Source organism: Pan troglodytes, chromosome X (assembly GCF_028858775.2).
Source record: "Pan troglodytes isolate AG18354 chromosome X, NHGRI_mPanTro3-v2.0_pri, whole genome shotgun sequence".
In the NCBI taxonomy this organism is placed as follows: domain Eukaryota; kingdom Metazoa; phylum Chordata; class Mammalia; order Primates; family Hominidae; genus Pan; species Pan troglodytes.
Genome location: NC_072421.2, coordinates 99,320,605 through 99,340,392, shown reverse-complemented (window position 1 = coordinate 99,340,392; position 19,788 = coordinate 99,320,605).

Here is a 19,788-nt window from a genome sequence, read left to right as displayed (position 1 = left end):
CCTTGAGTGAGCATAAGCAGTAGTCAGAGAAGGGTTACAGTAGGCATTGGGTGAAACCCTGCACTATGCTGGTTTCAGGTCTGACCGAGCACAGTCATGGCAGTGGTGGTCACATGGGTGTTGTGTCACTCCACCCCCAGCTTTAGGTGGCTCAAAATAGAGAGAGAGAGAGAGAGAGACTTTATAGGTTTGGGAAAAATAAGGGAAGAAAACAAGACTCTCTGCCTGGTAATCCAGAGAATTCTCCTGGATCTTGTCCAAGACCATCGCGGTGGTACCATGAAGAGTCTGCAAGAACCACAGCGTTACTGGGCTTGGGGTGCCCCCTAAAGCAGATATAGCTTAGCTAACAACACTCAAGTCTTTTCAAATATCTGGAAATGCTTCCCAAGAAAGACAGCTAAAAATAAGCCCAGACAGTGAAGACTACAATGAATGCCTAACTCTTCAATGCCTAGACACTGAAGAACATCTACTAGCATCAGCACCATCCAGGAAAACATGACCTCATCAAGCAAACTAAATGAGGCCCAGGAACCAAACCTGGAGAAACACAGGTATGTGACCTTTCAGAGAATTCAAAATAGCTATGTTGAAGAAACTTAAAGAAATTCAAGATAATACAGAGAATGAATCAAAATTCTATTAGATAAATTTAACAAAGAGATTGAAATAATTAAAAGGAATCAAGCAGAAACTCTGAAGCTGAAAAATGCAATTGGGATACTGAAGAATGCATCAGAATCCTTTAATAGCAGAATGGATCAAACAGAAGTAAGAACTAGTGGGCTTGAAGACAACCTATTTGAAAATACAAAGTCAGAGGAGACAAAAGAGAAAAGAATAAAAAACAATAAAGCACACCTACATGATCTAGAAAATATACTCAAAAGGGCAAATCTCAGAGTTAGTGGCCTTAAAGAGGAGGCAAAGAAAGAGACAGAGGTAGAAAATTTATTGAAAAGGAATAATAACAGAGCACTTCACAAACCTAGATAAAAATATCAACATTCAAGTACAAGAAGGTTGCAGAACACCAAGCAGATTTAACCCAAAGAAGACTACCTCAAGGCATTTAATAATCAAGCTCCCAAAGATCAAAGATAAAGAAAGGATCCTAAAAGCACCAAGAGAAAAGAAACAAATAACATACAATGGAGTCCAATACATCTAGCAACAGACTTTTCAGTGGAAACCTTACAGGACAAGAGAGTGGCATGACATATTTATAGTGCTGAAGGAAAAAAACTTTTACCCTAGAATAATATGTCCAGCAAAAATATCCTTTAAACATGAAAGAGAAATAAAGACTTTTCCAGACAAACTAAAGCTGAAGAGTTTCATTAACACCAGACTTGTCCTACAAGAAATGCTAAAGAAAGTACTTCAATCAGAAAGAAACGGACATTAATGAGTAATAATCACCTGAAGGTATAAAACTCACTGGTAATAGTAAGTACACAGAAAAACACAGAATATTATAATACTGTAATTGTGGTGTGTAAACCACTTTTATCCTAAGTAGAAAGAGTAAATGATGAACCAATCCAAAATAATAACTACAATAACTTTTCAACACATAGTCAGTAAAATAAGATATAAATAGATACAAAAAGATTAAAAGCAGGAGGAGAAAGTTAAAGTGTGGAATTTTTATTAGTTTCCTTTTTGCTTGTTTCTTTATGCAAATAGTGTTAAGTTGTTACCAGGTTAAAACAATGGGCTATAAGAAGGTATTTGCAAGCCTCATGGGAACCTCAAATCAAAAACCACACAATGAACACAGAAAAAAATAAAAAGCAAGAAACAAAATCACATCACCAGAGAAAATTACCTTCACTAGAGGAAGACATGAAGGAAAGAAAGTGTAGGAAGAGAAGACCATAAGAAGCCAGAAAACCAGTAACAAAATGGCAGGAGTAAGTCCTTACTTATCAATAATAACATTGAATGTAAATGGCCTAAACTCTTCAATCAAAAGACATAGTCTGGCTGAAAGGATGAAAATGCAAGACCCATTGATCTGTTGCACATAAGAAACACATTTCACTTACAAAGACACACATAGACTGAAAATAAAGAGATGGAAAAATATATTCTATGCCAATGGAAAGAAAAAAAGAGCAGGAGTCACTATACTTACATCAGACGAAATAGATTTCCAGAAAAAAAAACTATAAGAAGAGACAAAGAAGGTTACTATATACTGATAAAATGTTCAATTCAGCAAGAGGATATAACAGTTTTAAATGTATATGCACCCAACACTGGATCACCCAGATATATAAAGCAAATATTATTAGAGCTAAAGAAAAAGAAAGGCCCTGATACAATAATAGCTGAAGACTTCAACACCCCACTTTCAGCATTGGACAGATCTTCCAGACAATCAACAAAGAAACATCAAACTTAATCTGCACTATAGACCAAATAGATGTAATAGATATTTACGGAACATTTCATCCAATGGCTACAGAATACACATTCTTTTACTCAGCACATGGATCATTCTCAAGGATAGACCATATGTTGGGTCACAACACAAGTCTTAAAACATTCCAGAAACCTGAAATTGTATCAAGCATGTTTTCTGACCACAATAGAATAAAACTAGAAATTCAAAACAAGGAATTTGGAAAACTATACAAATACATGGAAATTAAACAATATTCTCTTGAATGACAGTAATTGGGTCAGGGAAGAAATAAAGAAGGAAATTGAAAAACTTCTTGAAACAAATGATAATGGAAATACAACATACCATATCCTATGGGATAAAGCAAAAGCGATACTAAGATGGAAATTTATAGCTGTAAGTGCCTACATCAAAAAAGAGAAAAAAACTTCAAATAAACAATCTAATGATGCATCTTAAAGAAATAGAAAAGCAAGAGCAAACCAAACCCAAAATTAGTAGAAAAAAGAAATAATAAAGATCAGAGCAAAAATAAATGGATTTGAAATGAAAAAAAAAACACAAAACATCAATGAAACAAAAAGTCAGTTTTTTGAAAAGTTAAAATTGACAAACCATTAGCCAGATTAACTAACAAAAAGAGAAAGAAGATCCAAATAAATAAAATCAGAGATGAAAAAGGAGACATTACAACTGATACCACAGAAATTTAAAGGATCATTAGTGGCTACTATGAGCAAAAATATACCAATAAATCGGAAAATCTAGAAGAAATGAACAAATTCCTGGACATACACAATCTACCAAAATTGAAACAGGAAGAAATCCAAACCCTGAACATACCAATAGCAAGTAACGAGATCAAAGCTGTAATAAAAAAATCTCCCAGTGGAGAAAAGTGTGGGATCTGACAGCTTCACCGCTGAATTTTTACAAACATTTAAAGAACAACTAATACCAATCTGAATCAAGCTATTCCGAGAAATAGAGGAGGAAGGAATACTTTGAAATTAATTCTATGAGGCCAGTATTACCCTGATTCCAAAGCCAGAAAAAAACACACAAAAAAGAAAACTACAGGCCAATATCTCTGATGGATATGGGTGAAAAAATGCTCAACAAAATACTAGAAAACCGAATTCAACAATACATTAGAAAGATCATTCATCATGACCAAGTAGGATTTATCCCTGGGATGCAGAGATGGTTCAAGATACACAAATCAATCAGTGTGAGACATCATATTAAGAGAATGAAGGATAAAAGCCATATGATCATTTCTATTGATGCTGAAAAAGCATTTGACAAAATTCAACATCCCTTCATAATAGAAAAAAAAACCCTCAAAAACTGGGGATAGAAGGAACATACCCCAAAATCATAAAAGCCATATGTGACAGACTTACAGCTGGTATCATACCGAATGGGGAAAACATGACAGCCTTTCCTCTAAGATCTGGAACATGACAAGGATGCCCACTGACACCACTGTTATTCAACATAGTGCTGGAAGTCCTAGCTAGAGCAATCAGACAGGTGAAAGATATAAAGGGCATCCAAATTGGAAAGGAAGAAAACAAATTATGCTTGTTCGCTGATATGATCTTATATTTGGAAAAACCTAAAGATTACACAAGGAAACTATTAAAACTGATAAACAAACTCACTAAAGTTGCAGGATACAAAATCAACATACAAAAATCAGTAGCATTTCTATATACCAACATTGACAAATCTGAAAAAGAAATTTAAAAAGTAATCCTACCTACAGTAGCCACCCATAAAATTAAATACCTAGGAATTAACCAAAGAAGTGAAAGATCTCTATAATTAACTCTAAAACACTAATGACAGAAATTGAAAAGGACCCCCTAAAATGGGAATATATTTCACATTTATGGACTGAAAGAATTCATATGGTTAAAATGTCCATACTACCTGCATTAGTCTGTTCTCACCTTGCTATAAAGAAATACCTGAGACTGGGTAATTTATAAAGAAAAGAGTCTTAATTGGTTCATGGTTCCACAGGCTGTACAGGAAGCATGATGCTGGTATCTGCTCAACTTCTAGTGAGGCCTCAGGAAACATTACTGCAGAAGGTAAAGTGGGAGCAGGCACTTCACTTGGCCAAAGCAGGGGAAAGAGAGAGAGTGGGGAGGTGCCAAACACTTTTAAATGACCAGATCTCATGAGAACATCAGAAGAACAGTACCAAGAGGATAGTGCTAAACCATTCATGAGACACCACCCTATGATCCGATCACCTCCCACCAGGCACCACCTCCAACATTAGGGATCACAATTTAACATGATATTTGGGTGGGGACAAATATTCAAACCATGACACTACCCAAGCAATCTACAGATTCAATGCAATCTCTATCAAAATACCAATGACATTCTTCTCAGACACTGAAAAAAAATCCCAAAATCTATATAGAATCACAATAAAACCAGAATAGCCAAAGCTATCCTAAGGAAAAAGAACAAATCTGGGGGAATCACATTACCTAACTTCAAATTATAGTACAGAGCTATAGTAACCAAAACAGCATAGTACTGGCATAAAAACAGACACATAGACCAAGGAACCAGAATAGAGAACCCAGAAACAAATCCATACACCTACAGTGAATTCATTTTCGACAAAAAGTGCCAAGAACTTACGCTGGGGAAAAGAACATCTCTTCAATAAATAGTGCTGGGAAAACTGGATATCCACATGCAGAAAAATAAAACTGGACCTTTATCTCTTGCCATATACAAAAATCAAACCAAAATGGATTAAAAACTTAAATCTAAGTCTTTAATCAAACTATCAAACTACTACAAAAAATGGGGAAAATCTTCAGGACATTGTTCGGGCAAAACTTTCTTGAGCAATACCCTTCAAGCACAGGCAACTAAAGCAAAAATGGACAAATGGGATCACATCAAGTTAAAAAGCTTCTGCACAGCAACAGATCCAATCAACAAAGTGAAGAAACAACCCACAGAATGGGAGAAAATACGTGCAAGTTACCCATCTGACAAGGGATTAATTATCATAATATATAAGGAACTCAAACAACTCTATAGGAAAAAATCTAATAATCCTATAAAAAAACAAGCAAAAACTTTGAATAGACAGTACTCAACAGAAGACATACAAATGGCAGACATGCATATGAAAAGGTGCTCAACATCATTGATCATCAGGGAAATGCAAATCAAAACTAGAATGAGATAACATCTCACCCCAGTTAAAATGGCTTATATCCAAAGGACAGGCAGTGACAAATGCTGGCGAGGATGTGGAGCAAAAGGAACCCTCGTACACTGTTGTTGGGAATGTAAATTAGCAAAACTACTATGGAAAACAGTCTGGAGGTTCCTCAAAAAACTAAAAATTGAGCTACCATATGATCCCGCAATCCCGCTGCTGGGTATATATCCAAAAGGAAAGAAATCAGTATTATCAAAGAGATATCTGCGGTCTTATGTTTGTTACAGCACTGTTTATAATAGCTAAGATTTGGAAGCAACCTAATGTCCATCAACAGATGAATAGATTTAAAAAAAAAAAAAAGGTGTTGGCCGGGCACAGTGGCTCACGCCTGTAATACCAGCACTTTAAGAGGCCGAGGTGGGCGGATCACCTGAGGTCAGGAGTTTGAGACCAGCCTGGCCAACATGGTGAAACCCTGACTCTACTAAAAAAAATTAAAAATAAAGAAATTAGCAGGGCATGGTGGCAGGCGCCTGTAATTCCAGCTATTCAGGAGCCTGAGGCAGGGAGAATTGCTTGAACCTGGGAAGCCGAGGTTGCAGTGAGCTGAGATCATGCCACTGTACTCCAGCCTGGGCGACAGAGCGAGACTCTGTCTCAAAAAAAAAAAAAAAAAAAAAAGGTGGTACATAGTACTATTCAGCCATAAAATGAATGCGAGTCAGTCATTTTCAACAACATGACTGGAGATCATTATGTTAAGTGAAGTAAGACAGGCACAGAAAGACAAACATCTATTCAGTTGAACTCATGGACATAGAGAATAGAAGGATGGTTACCAGAGTCTGGGAAGGGTAGTGGGGGCCTGGAGGGGAATGGGGATAGTTAATAGGTAGAAAAAAATAGTTAGAAAGCATGAATAAGACCTACTATTTGATAGCACAACAGGGTGACTATAGTAAATAACGTAATTGTGCATTTTAAAATCATTAAAAGCATCTAATTGGATTGTTTGTAACACAAAGGATAAATGCTTGAGGGGATGGTTACCCCATTCTCCATGATGTGCTTACTTCACATTGCATGCCGGTGTCAAAACATCTCATGTACCACATAAATATATACACCGACTATGTACCCACCAAAAATAAAAATAAAAATTTTAACATAGAAAATTAGAGAAATCAAATTATTCTTAAGCATTCTATATAAATGGCTCATTTATAAAAATTGACATTGTACTGGTCCATAAAAGAAGTCTTAAAAAATTTACAAGTTGATTCTAAAGTGTATTTGGAACAGCAAAAACGCCAAGAATAGCCAAGATAATTCTGAAGTCCAAAACAGAGTAGGGAGACTTGCTTTATTGGACATAAAGACCTATTCAAAGCTATAGTAATCAAGACAGTCTGAAATAGGCCCAGGGACGAATAGATTTACCAGGTAAAATACAGGCAGCCCAGTTAAATTGGAATTTCAGATAAACAATGGGCATGTATTTTATGTGCCAAGCTTGGCAATCTTATAAATAAACAAACCAATAGAACCAAAGAGAGAGCCTAGAAACAGAACCATAAACATGTGGAACCTCAACATATGACAGAGGTAGCAGATCAGGTCAGTGGGAAAAAATACAGGTTATTCAATATGTGGTATTGGGGTAATTGTTTATATATATATTATATGTAAAAATGAAATAAAATTGCATCTGTATCTCATACCTATCAAAATTTGGTCCCAGGTGGATTAAAAATTTAAATGTGAAAAACAAACTCAAATAGAAGTAAATATAAGAATTAAGTTTTTGACTTTAGGATAAGAAAACTTTTTAAATCAGGACACAAAGAAATACAAACCATAAAGAAAATGTCTGATACTTAAACTGCAACAAAATATAAAACTTTGAGCCAGGCATGGTGGCTTGTGCCTATTGTCCAAGCTAGTCTGGAGGCTGAGGCAGGAGGATCACTTGAACCCAGGAGCTTGAGGCCAGCCTGGGAAACATAGTGAGACCCCATTTCATATATATGTATATATACAAAAAAAGCCTTGTGTATCCAAACATTACATTTAAAAGGCATGGAAAGACAAACCTCGAACTGGAAAAACATATTTGCAACAAATACAGTGAACAAAGGATTAATTTCCAGAAATCACAACTAATCTATAATATATTAATAAGAAAGAAACATCACACAGTCTATGGAAGGTTCTAGAAGATTCAAATATCTTAACCGTTTCCAACGTTGGGGTGTTCTTTATATAAGTCTCGTCAGGAATGGAATTCTAGAAGCCCCTTAGACTACAGAGGGGTGGACTATAAAGCAATGTGAAGCTTCTTTCTCTGAATGGTTGCTATGAGTGGTAGAAATGCTTTCATATGGATCAGAGGCAATATGATCCACCACTTAACCTTCATAAGCAAGAAATAGTTTTGCATTTGGAGTTCTTGTAAAAACAGTCTGACTCAGCCCAGTGCTTTTACCTGTAGGCCTGCAGAAGCAGATATGTAGCATCTCACAAGGTCTTGACAAGCAATAGATATTTCTAGATTTTCTTTACACTCTTATTTCACGTATTGTTAGAGGCACATACAGCAAACATTGTTATTATTCTATAATTAACACAATACAAACACAGAAACAGCCTTACATGTATCTCAAAGCATTCCTATTTGTCTTTCCCCATAACGTTCTTTCTAAGAAGTTGCATTTTGTGAGGTAACTCATTTTAGCCATTTAGCCACTCAATACTCACATTTTCAGAAGAGAAACGTGGTGCTCCATGTCCATGCACGTCAGGAAATTTAGATTTTATTTAAAAACCAATAATGACAATATTATATGCGGGTCAATTCCACAGGGTGGTACTTAGCAGTCCAGAGAGATTAGGAACATACAGACAGGGAGACTTTTACATTTTACTTTATACATGTCTGTACTGTTGGCATTTAACAGGACACATAATATTTTTATTATTAAAATAATAGTATGAAAATCAAAATTCTGAGATTCAAGTTTTAGCCTTTCTGAATTTGGCCTTGCTTGCATCCTCCTTCAGCATTTTTTTTTTGCAACTAGAATTTTAAAGCCCAACTAAAACCATTTATTTTCTACTTTTTAGTAAACCTTCCATATATTTTGTAGGCATGCCATTTACAAGGTGCTGTTTGAATTATTTCCAACATCCGGACGCTTCCCATTTATTTTGGTATGTATGCGTTCTGCATTAAGAGAATTCCTTATGGCAATGTGGATTCTATTAAGATGAAAAATGAAGAGGTATGTCCCATTACTTAGCAATGCTACTGCAGGCATCTTTCAAAGAGAACACCCTCCACCATCCCACTTGACCCCAATCAACCCCAGACAGGAAGGACGCACAGCGACAGAAGGCTGAATGTCAGGCAAGTGGAAATTTTAAATTACAAAATGTGAATGGCTTAAAGTGATCCTAATGTTGGAGTCCATCCTAATAAAGCTGGAGATAATGTGGCACATAGATATGCAGTGACTTGCCCAAGGTCACACAACCACTACACAGAAGGGAAAAACTAACACCTGGCTATCAGAAATGAATATAAATATTTGTGTATATACATTATATTTGTATGTACACATTATTTTTGTTTGTATATAAATAAATATAAAACACACAATAAATATAAAAAACACAATAGGACAATAAGAGAAGAGGGCATTACCTGATTGGTACAAGTCTAATTTACCACTGTGGTCCTAAATTATGGCAAGAGCATAACATCTGATACCAGAAAGAAATAGACTCCAACCTCAATTTTTTCATGTAATAGATGCAAGCTACACAAGCTATAACATTTCCCCGTGTCTCAGAGGCATATATTTTTTCACTTTTAACACCTAAATTATTGCTGTCTTACCATTATAATAGCCAGAATTTTGCTTTTCCTAGTAGTCCCTAAAATAGTGTGGCGTCTTAGATTCGATGAATACCTGTCAGAGCCTCAGTTTTCTCATCTAGAGAATGGAGCTGAAAATGTTGTGAGGATTAAGGGAAGTAAAACTGTGTATAGCAGCAATCCCAGGGCCTGACACAGAGGAGTGCGCAGAGTTCCAGTGGGAGGAGACGAGAACAGGGGAGGAAAGAACCATGGAACCCAACCCCTGAGCCTTTCAGTGTATCAGGCCCCTAAAATGTGCACGCTCCTTCCCGATCCAGCCTAGAGTGCATGACTCATCACTTGAACTATTTCACTTCAGTGATCTTCAACACTTTTTTTCCTTGGTCCCTGTGCTTCAACCACAGGGTAAACTCCAAGCCTTGCAATATATAGCTCTGTACAGACTGTCCTGCAGGACAAATTTCTGCAACAGGAATTGCAGTGTCAAAGTGCCTAAGCCCCTTTTTAACTGATGAGATGAATTCAGGGAAAGGAAATACCACCACTGTGCATGGGACTAGAAATTGGTATTGAACATTTTAAATCTGCATTTGGCAATGCCATATGTTTTGGTTAAAATTTTTTACTTTCAGGAATTTATCCTATGGAAAATCTTACAAAAGTTCCAAAAATATATGCACAATCACCATGGTTGTACCATGGTTTCAAATAGGAAATTCTTGAAACATGTTTTGTTGTAAGATAAATTCCTCAGAACAGAATGGCTGGATCAAGGCTCCTCAGGATATAAAATACTTAATTAAATGGAAAAAATAAGATTATTTGAAGAAAATAAGAATTACCACCAATTCTTAGGCCCCCAGTCATAAAAAAAAATCACCTCTTTCTTTTATATTACTAGGATATATAATGTTCTTGGAAATAGTTACCTGGAATAGGGGGAGTTGTGCCTATTATGGCACTGTGTTGGACAGCTAATATACATACTATTTCAAGATCAATGTTATAACCAATTCCAAGATAAGGAAACTGAAGTTCAGAGGGTGAAGAAACTTGTAGGGGTAAGAGCTGGGATGGAATCTCCAGTACAGTTGAATATAAAGCACAGCATATTTATCTATATTTTGATAATTCCATCAGATTACTTCAAGAACTCTGCAATGAAAGGATTACTTTTCTCCTCTTTAGAACAAGAAAATGGGAAATCAGAAGAGTTAAGTACCTTACCTTTTGGTCACCCCCTAGCAATGGGCAAAGCCAGAGGAGAACACAAGGTATGTATAGCCCCCAAACGTTTTCTCTTTCCAACCTATCACACTCCCTTGTGTTCCCTAGCTACTAAAAGCTTTTACAGGCTTTGTTTCTGTTTGTAAAAATAATCCATGCCCATTTAGGATATTATCAAAAGTACAGACAGGTACAAAAAGATACAAGTAACTTCCAATCATACTCTCATTGATAAACAGTGTTCATAGTTTCTTGAATCTCATTGAAACTAGAAATATCCACATACATGCAAATATGTGTACAGCTGCATACCCATTTTATGGAACTGCAATCATACTGGATAGATAGGTGGTGGTGTGTACTAATGCTTCACATTATATCATATGGCATGAGAATAAGATTTCCCATTCTTTTGTTAGTGAACAGTTTAAAATGACCCAACATCAATTCTTAGCGTCTATGAATTCTTAAGTAACAGCAAATGCCACATTTATGAAATTCTCAATGTCTCTGTACACTTGGTTCTGCTTCTTATTTTTCTATTCTGTCCCACTAATATGTATGTCAGTTCTTGCACCACCACTGAACCCTTTTAATGCTGCAGCTTAATAGAACCTGTCATCTAAGGTGAAACACTACATTCTTCCCAGCCCCAAACCCTTTATTATTCTTCTGATGGTCTTGAAAAAGCCAATAATAAAGGAACATGATGATAACATTTATTGATTACTTAGTGCCAGACACTTTACTAAATGCTGTACATGCATGTTCTCACTTAATTTTCAGTACAGCCTAATGATGTTGTTGCCATTATAACAGCCATTTGAAATATTTTTAAATGGGTCTCAGAGAGGTTAAAAAATTTGCTAAAGGTCATGCAACCAGAAAACAATAGCACCCAAAGCCCAAACCCCCTAACCAGTTATATTGCATGTGACTTGGTGTTAGAGATGAGGCCAGCACAGAGGAAGTGACTCATCTAAGATCCAATGGTCCTTATTATATTTGGTTCCCCTGTACTGTCTCCTTTTTCCAGAACTTACTGGAAAACTATTTCTTCAGATGTTCAAGTAGAAAGTGAAGTAACAGGGACAGAAATTCAACAGAATACAAGGAAATAGTACAATATTGTCTTCCCTTTCTCCAAATTCTTCTGATAACATCCTACAACTGAGATGGCACCCAAATTCATACATTATGTAAATGCCTATACGTTTCCTTTCTTGTTGCTACATTTCCAAATGCTCTGACAGTTCTGCTCTTTCTTTTATGTCGAAGTCTCTTTTATCGTGGTGAGGAGTCATGGTGAGCAGAACAAACATTTGCTGAAGTTATATTATGCACCAAGCATTTCCTTAAGTTCCCTCATTTTCCCTACACAATTCTGTGGGGACAGTATCAATTGTTTCCCATTTTGCAGTGGAGAAGTTCGGGCTCACAGAGTATAAATCGATTTTCCAGAGTCACACATCTGGTAAGAGGCAGGAATGCAGTTGCATCCCTCACCCTCCCTAGAAAACCCTGAGCAGCCTCCTTCTTAGAAGATGGGCTTCCAGGGCTTGAGAAATGGTCAGATTCCACTCCCCTGCTATTGTGGACCCACAAATCCGCACTCCACAAATCCGCATCCCTTTGGGTGATGAAGAAGATAGAGGAGTTGAAATCCTGCCCTTTGCGCAAAGAGACCTGGGTGTAGGGCCACATGAGTTGGCAGATCCCTGAAGTGGTGAGTGGGCTCAGGCAGAAGCTCAGGCTTTAAAAGACTGGAGAGGTGATCTGCTGGATGGAAATGAACAAGAAAATCATTCTACATCATGGTAACTTTATATCTCATCTCCTTTAATCCCAAAAACAAACATTCAAAGTAAAGATTACTATCTTCATTCTTACCTAGAGCTCAAACCACCTAGGTCATTAATATCCTAAATTACAGACCAGGTACTCTAAGCCTGAAATTTTTCTAAAACCCAAGCTTTTCTCACTGCATCTTGTGGCCTTATGGGCTTTGAATGCTCTCTGTGTCTATCTCACATTAGACTGGCAAATTACTCCACTCTAGTGTATTCTTCAAACATTTATAATTAACCACATTGTCTTTTAATAATAAAATGAAAATTTAAAACATTTGCATTGCAAAAGCTGATAAAAAGAAATATAAAATGGGAAAAAATGATGCACGTGTATTACAGACATTGAGTTAATGTTCATAATATATAAGAAGATGAGCATATGGCTTGATGTGGTTTCAATTTATGTCTGTTGTTTCACAGACCACCTTTTACTCTCAAAAGTGTCAATTCACAAAAAAATGGAAAAATATCCCATGTTCACAGAAAAGAATAATTAATATCATTAAAGTGGCCATACTGACCAAAGCAATCTACAGATTTAACACTATTCTTAATTTTTCACAGAACTAAAAAAAAAAAATCTGTTCTAAAACTCATATAGAACAAAGTGCCCAAATAGCCAAAGCAATCCTAAGCAAAAGGAACAAAGCTGGAGTCATCACACTACCCGACTTCAAACTATACTATAAGGCTGCAGTAACCAAAATAGCATGGTACTGCTACAAAAACAGACACATAGACCATGAACCGGAATAGAGAACCCAGAAATAAGACCACATACCCACAGTCATCTGATCTTTGACAAAGTTGCAATGGGGAGAGGGCTCCCTATTCAATAAATTGTGCTGGGATGCCTGGCTAGCCATATGCAGAAGAAACTGGACCCCCTACCTCTCAACATATATTAGTACAAAAATTAACTAAAAATAGATTAAAGATTTAAAAGTAAGACCTCAAATATAAGAATCTTAGGAAGACAACCTAGGAAATGCCATTCTGGACATCGGCCTTGGGAAAGTGTTTATGACTGAGTCCTCAAAAGCAATTACAACAAAAACAAAAATTGACAAATGGGACCTGATTAAACTAAAGAGCTTCTGCACAGCAAAAGAAGCTATCAGCAGAGTAAATAGACAACCTACAGAATGGGAGAAAATATTTGCAAACTATGAATCTAACAAGGCCTAATATCCAGTATCTATAAAGAACTTAAATCAACAAGCAAAAAGTAAAGGACATGAACAGACATTTCTAAAAAGAAGATGTGCATGTGGCCAACAAGCATATGAAAAAATGCTCAACATTACTTATTAGAGAAATGCAAATCAAAAGCACAATGAGATACCATCTCACACCAGTTAGAGGGGCTATTACTAAAAAGTCAAAAAATAGCAGATGCTGGTGAGGTTGTGAAGAAAGGGGAATGCTTATACACTGCTGGTGGAAATGTACGTTAGTTCAGCCACTATGGAAAGCAGTTTGGAGGTTTCTCTATGAACTTAAAACAGAGCTGCCATTCAACCCAGCAATTCCATTACTGGGTATACATCCAAAGGAAAATAAATCCTTCTGCCAAAAAGACACATGCACTCATATGTTGATCACAGCACTGTTCACAATACCAAAGACATGGAACCAACCTAAATTGGGACTACTAAAGGCGGAAGTTAGGGAGGGAAACAAGGGGTGAAAAACTAACTGCTGGGTACTATGCTCAGTACCTGGGTGACAGGATCCATCACACTCCAAACCTCAGCATCACACAATATACTCAGGTAACAAACTTACACATATACTCCCCGAATCTAAAATAACAGTTGAAATTATTCTTTAAGTGTCAGTTTGAACAATTAATTGAACAGTCATCTTTCATATAAAAAATTCTTTTTGACTACTAGAGGATGGATACAGAGTAACTTCTAATTTTCATAAAAAGCAATATAAATCCCCAACAAACCTATGAAAAACAACCCAAACACAATAACAAAGAAATACAAATAAAAATTTTAAGATTTCATAAGTGGAAAAAGGAAAGGGACAGATTAACATGTTGTCTCGTTGTCTTTGTTGAAGAATAGGTATAGAGTGGTGTACATCTATATCGTGTATATACATATTTAGGGCTTTTATATAAAAGTACTTACATATGCTAGTACATTATATTGGGATAGAAACATTTGTAGAATATATTAGCACACCATTAAAAATGTTTATCTTGAGAGGGTAAACAAAGCACAATTTCATTTTCCACTTACACATTTCTGCATGATTTGATATCATTAAAAGACAAATATGTATTCGTTTTGCAATTCAGAAAAGTAATCAAAATAAAAATTTTCAAAGCACAGGAAAAATTTTGTTACGATCTGATTCACACAACTGATGTTATAGAAACACTCACTTCGAAAGGTATCCCCTATTAAGCATAAAAACCAGATTGCATACTTTATGTATAATATAATCTGTCCCATTTGTTGTTGATAATACTCTTATATGTATGAGTAAGTATAAGTATAAAGCAAACGTGTCTAAAAGGCTATGACCCAAAATACAAAATATCCGCACAAACGCACTCACACAAAACTGATACACACTCCCTCAAGAGACACTCACACTGGCAGCTTTCTCTTGATCTGAGATAAGGGTGAAACTTCCTGCCAGAAGCTCAGAAAGCCAAGCAGCAATAAATAGATTCTGCAGGAAGGGCTGCCTGTGCCATTCAAGCCTCCAGCAAGCCCTGTTTGGTGGGTCAAGCCAGAGGCCCCTCCCTCCTCAAATCTTTACGGAGCCTCCTCCAAGACAGTCAGAGATGTAGCTCTGCATTTGACCAACAGGTGGCAATTATCTCAATATTGTATCTTTGCTGCAATAGAAAAGTATCTATTTCTACAAGCAGAAACACTAGTAATCATTGTGACTTATTAATAGATTATGAAACAGTATGTATAATATGATCCAAAATATATTTGAAAAATGTTCATGTCTGGAAAAATATAGAAAGGGTACATTCTCTTTTATTTGCTGGTGATGACTCCCAAGTCTGCATCTCCCTTGTTCATTCATTCGTTCAATAAATAATTATTCTGAGGAACAGACACTTTCCTCTGAGCTGTGTTACTTTTTTCTACAAGACTTCCTCAGGGATGAAGTAGTGACATGGTGAAATATCTGGCTCATCTGTATGTTGAGCTCCTCTCTCTGTTTTTTGTCTGTCTCCTCTTGCCAAGCTCAGTTCTCTGATTCATGGTTTTGCTAATCTTTGTAGTCACCTTTATCAAAAGAACTGTCATTGGATATAGCTGATCAGGACCCACAAGACCTTACTGAAGATTCTGTTCAATGCAAATAAATTTAACCAATATTTATTGAGATCTAATTGTGATCCAGATGTAATGAATGCTCATAAAAAATAAGCTTTCCATTGAACCCTTTCTGCCAGAACAAAGTGATAGATTTCTGGGACAGTTTTGAGCTTACAGTAGAATCCCTGTGGCCCTTTATGATCAATGCCCTCTCTGAAAAGGGAACCATTTTTATGCTTCAAGTCAGAGTTTTCCTAAGAGCACAGGAACTTCTAGGCAGGTGGAGGCAGATTTTTAAAAATAATAATATTATGCATGCACTTATTATGTTTCATGTGCTTTCCTGTCCTCTTATTTTACTTTCTACATGTCAATGTCAGAGAATCCTTGTTCCTTTGTTCCCTTAAAAAGCAAGGTATTCATAGGAACAATGCCAGTACTTTGGTTTCTGGAGAGACCACTTAAGTCAGGAGGTCTGTCTGCCTCCCAGTAAAAGACCTAACCCAGTAATTCCGTGACAACTTTAGTTAAATCCCTTCACATCTTTCTGATCTCACCTACCTAAATTTTACCTGTCCTGCCCCTCAACCACCCAGGATTGTGCAAGAGAAAAAAATGAGCTATATATTATAATTGAGTGTTTGAGAAATCAAGTATTATATTATTATTAGGTATAATAATATATAATATATAATGTATATTAATTAATATTATTAATTATATTATATATTATATAATTAATATAATATAATTATATATTATATTATATTATCTTTGAGTGTAGGAAATTAATGTATGGTGAAATCACAAGGCAACTTGGAGCTAATTACTGCCAATGGCACAGGCCACGGACTCATAAGCCCCGGGGTACCAGTGCCAGTTTTATGAGAAAGATGTGAAAGTGCTTTAAAGCTCCATGAATTAAAGTTTTTAGTTATCATTTTGCCACAAAATAAACCCACAGAAGGATCATATTCAACCAGAGTTCACTCAAGTCCCCATGAAAACAAAGTATGTCCATTGCCTTAAGAGACACTATCAAGCTGCCCTCCCAATCTTATCTATGATGTCCTCCTACTCTCCAATGACAATTTTTTCTATACTCAAATGACAATGGAATCATAAGAATTACTTTATTTTGTAAAAGAGATGGGGTCTCGCTATGTTGCCCAGGCTGGCCCCAAACTCTGGGCTCAAGTGATCCTCACATCACAGCCTCCTGAGTAGCTGGGATAACAGGCACCCACCACTGCACCTGGTTATAGGGTATATTTATATCCTTCCTCACCAACATCAGACTTTTAAACAAAGACCAGGATTGCTTTTCAAAAGAGACACCCATTCCCATAAAGTCACATACCTGTGCAAATAGATTGTTATTGATCAAGATAGTAGCAACTGGCTTCGCAACCAGTTTATGAACCCTCACAAGAACACCAAGGTTATTATTTTATAGTCACAGCTAATACACTCAGGTTTTGTTTGATTCTCTCCTTAACTTTGTGTCAGGCATAATCTTAAACAATATTTCCTGTTTCTTGAACATTTCTTAATAAATATGCCCTGTATTACTTTATCTCCATATATAACATTCTGTTATATAGAATAGATGGCTTATCGTCTTATTTTTATGAATTCTTTTATTTTTAGAGGTTCCTTTCAAAAAGAGTTCCACCTCAAAGTATTTAAGGGCATCTTTGCACATTTCTGTCCACTTAACAAGAGGAAAGAGACAAAAAAGTAAAAGGCAGAATTAAATTATGAATTATAGGATGTGAAATATTTAGAGAATTCTTGACAATGACATTCAACTCACTTTTTTTACAGGTGACAAAATGGAGTCCAGAGAGGTTCAATTACTTACTCAAGATCAGACAGCTAATGAATAAGAGGAAAGACTAGAATCTTCCTAGAAATAAATGCATGCATTTGAGTTTTTTCACACATCAACGCAGTAAGAAAACATTACCTGGTTTAGAAATACAGGATTTACAGTTGAGGTTTTGTGATATCCTGAAAGAAACATGGCAGTCAAAAGGACACTTCTTCCTACCTCTTAACCATTTAGTGAATGTGTGGCCCAAAACAAGATACTTATCTCTCTGTGCCTTAGTCTCCTAATCTGTGAAATGGAGGTGAGAATTCCCCACACCAGAGTTACAAGTGATGAATAGATGTGGTAAAATATATAATAAAGGAATTACAGTGCCAAGCACACTGCAGATGCTCAGAGTTCCTTGAGTTCTCTAGTGAGCAAAACCAAAACACCAAGCTGAAATCCTGTTACAGACTAAGATGGGGCAAGTGTAAAAGAGGCACTTTCTCTCATGGAGGTACTCAAGACTGTACAGGTGCAGCATTAGCATTTGCATAATCCCAAAAGTGAATGTCTCCTTAAACTGTTTGCTCTATGTACTTTATTCGCTTCACTCTGGTTTTGGCCCTGGTTGAGAGGACTAATAATACTAATAATAGCTAAAATTTACTGAACCCTCACTGTGTGCTAGTCATCCTGCTAAGAATGTTCCATATGTTAGCTCTTTGATTCTTCCTTACCATCATGTAGAATAGGTAGTATTATTATCCCTTGGTTAGATGTAAAAAAGAAGAAAGAAGGAAAGAAAGAGAAGAAAAGAAAGAGAGAGAGAGAGAGAAGGCAGGCAGGAAGGCAGGAAGGAAAAGAAAGAAAGAAGGAAAGAAAGAAAGAGAGAGAAAGAGGAAGGAAGGAAGGAGAAAGAAGGAAAGGAAGGAAGAAAACAGAGGCTTAGAAGATTAAGTAACGTGCAAGATCACACAGTTATTGGCAAAGTTGTAATAATGGACTGTGTGTCTCCAAAATCCATGTTATTAAACACTTACAGACAGCATTATTCCATTATAGAAATGAGGTTGAAAGAACAGAAGTCACTTACCCAAGATAAGCTCAACAATTAGCCAGTTGCCGGATCCTGAATCATCTGAATCTCAATGCAAATATCCCTCAAACAGATTCATTGTTATGCTGTGTTCTTTTGTGGCATCTTGTCTTTTCAGACTCAATGGGAAACTTCTCTAGAATTAACCTAGAAAGTGAAATAAAGGGGCAGGCGCGGTGGCTCACACCTGTAATCCCAGCACTTTGGGAGGCGAAGGCAGGCTGATCATGAGGTCATGAGATCGAGACCATCCTGGCCAACATGGTGAAACCCCCTCTCTCCTAAAAATACAAAAATTAGCTGGGCTTGGTGGCACGTGCCTGTAGTCCCAGCTACTCGGAGGCTGAGGCAGGAGAATCGCTTGAACCTGGGAGGTGGAGGTTGCAGTGAGCCGAGATCACGCCACTGCACTCCAGACTGGCAACAGAGCGAGGCTAAGTCTCAAAAAAAAAAAAAAAAAAAAAAGGAAAGTAAGTGAAATAAAGGGGGTTTGATAATTTTCGTAGTGTGTCACCTGTATCATGCACATATGATACCTATTGCATTAGTTTGTATTAACAATTGTAGTACTGAAATATGCCCCTTATGCTAAGACACAGATTGACTGGTACCTGAGATGGTGCAGGGTCCAGGCAGAAACGTTGGTGTGGCAGTTTGGGAAGGTAAGATCGGGAGAATGAACATAACATTCGTATGATTTATCCTGTGTAGGGTAAACATTACACTTTACCTCCTTTATTCTTAGTAACCACCATTCAAAGTAACTAGTATGATCTCCATTAAACAGATGAAGAATATAAGACTCATAAGTAACTTGCCTCAAGTCTAAAGGCTCGAAAGTGGCAGAGAGAGGACTCAAAACCTGCACTCTCTAAGGTCCTAGCTCTCTCCCAATTGACCTGCAGCCTCCTGGGCTTTGAATCTAATCATTCGGGAGGCTGGAATTTCCCTAGAGATGGTCCGGACAGTGGAGAATGCATTCCAGTG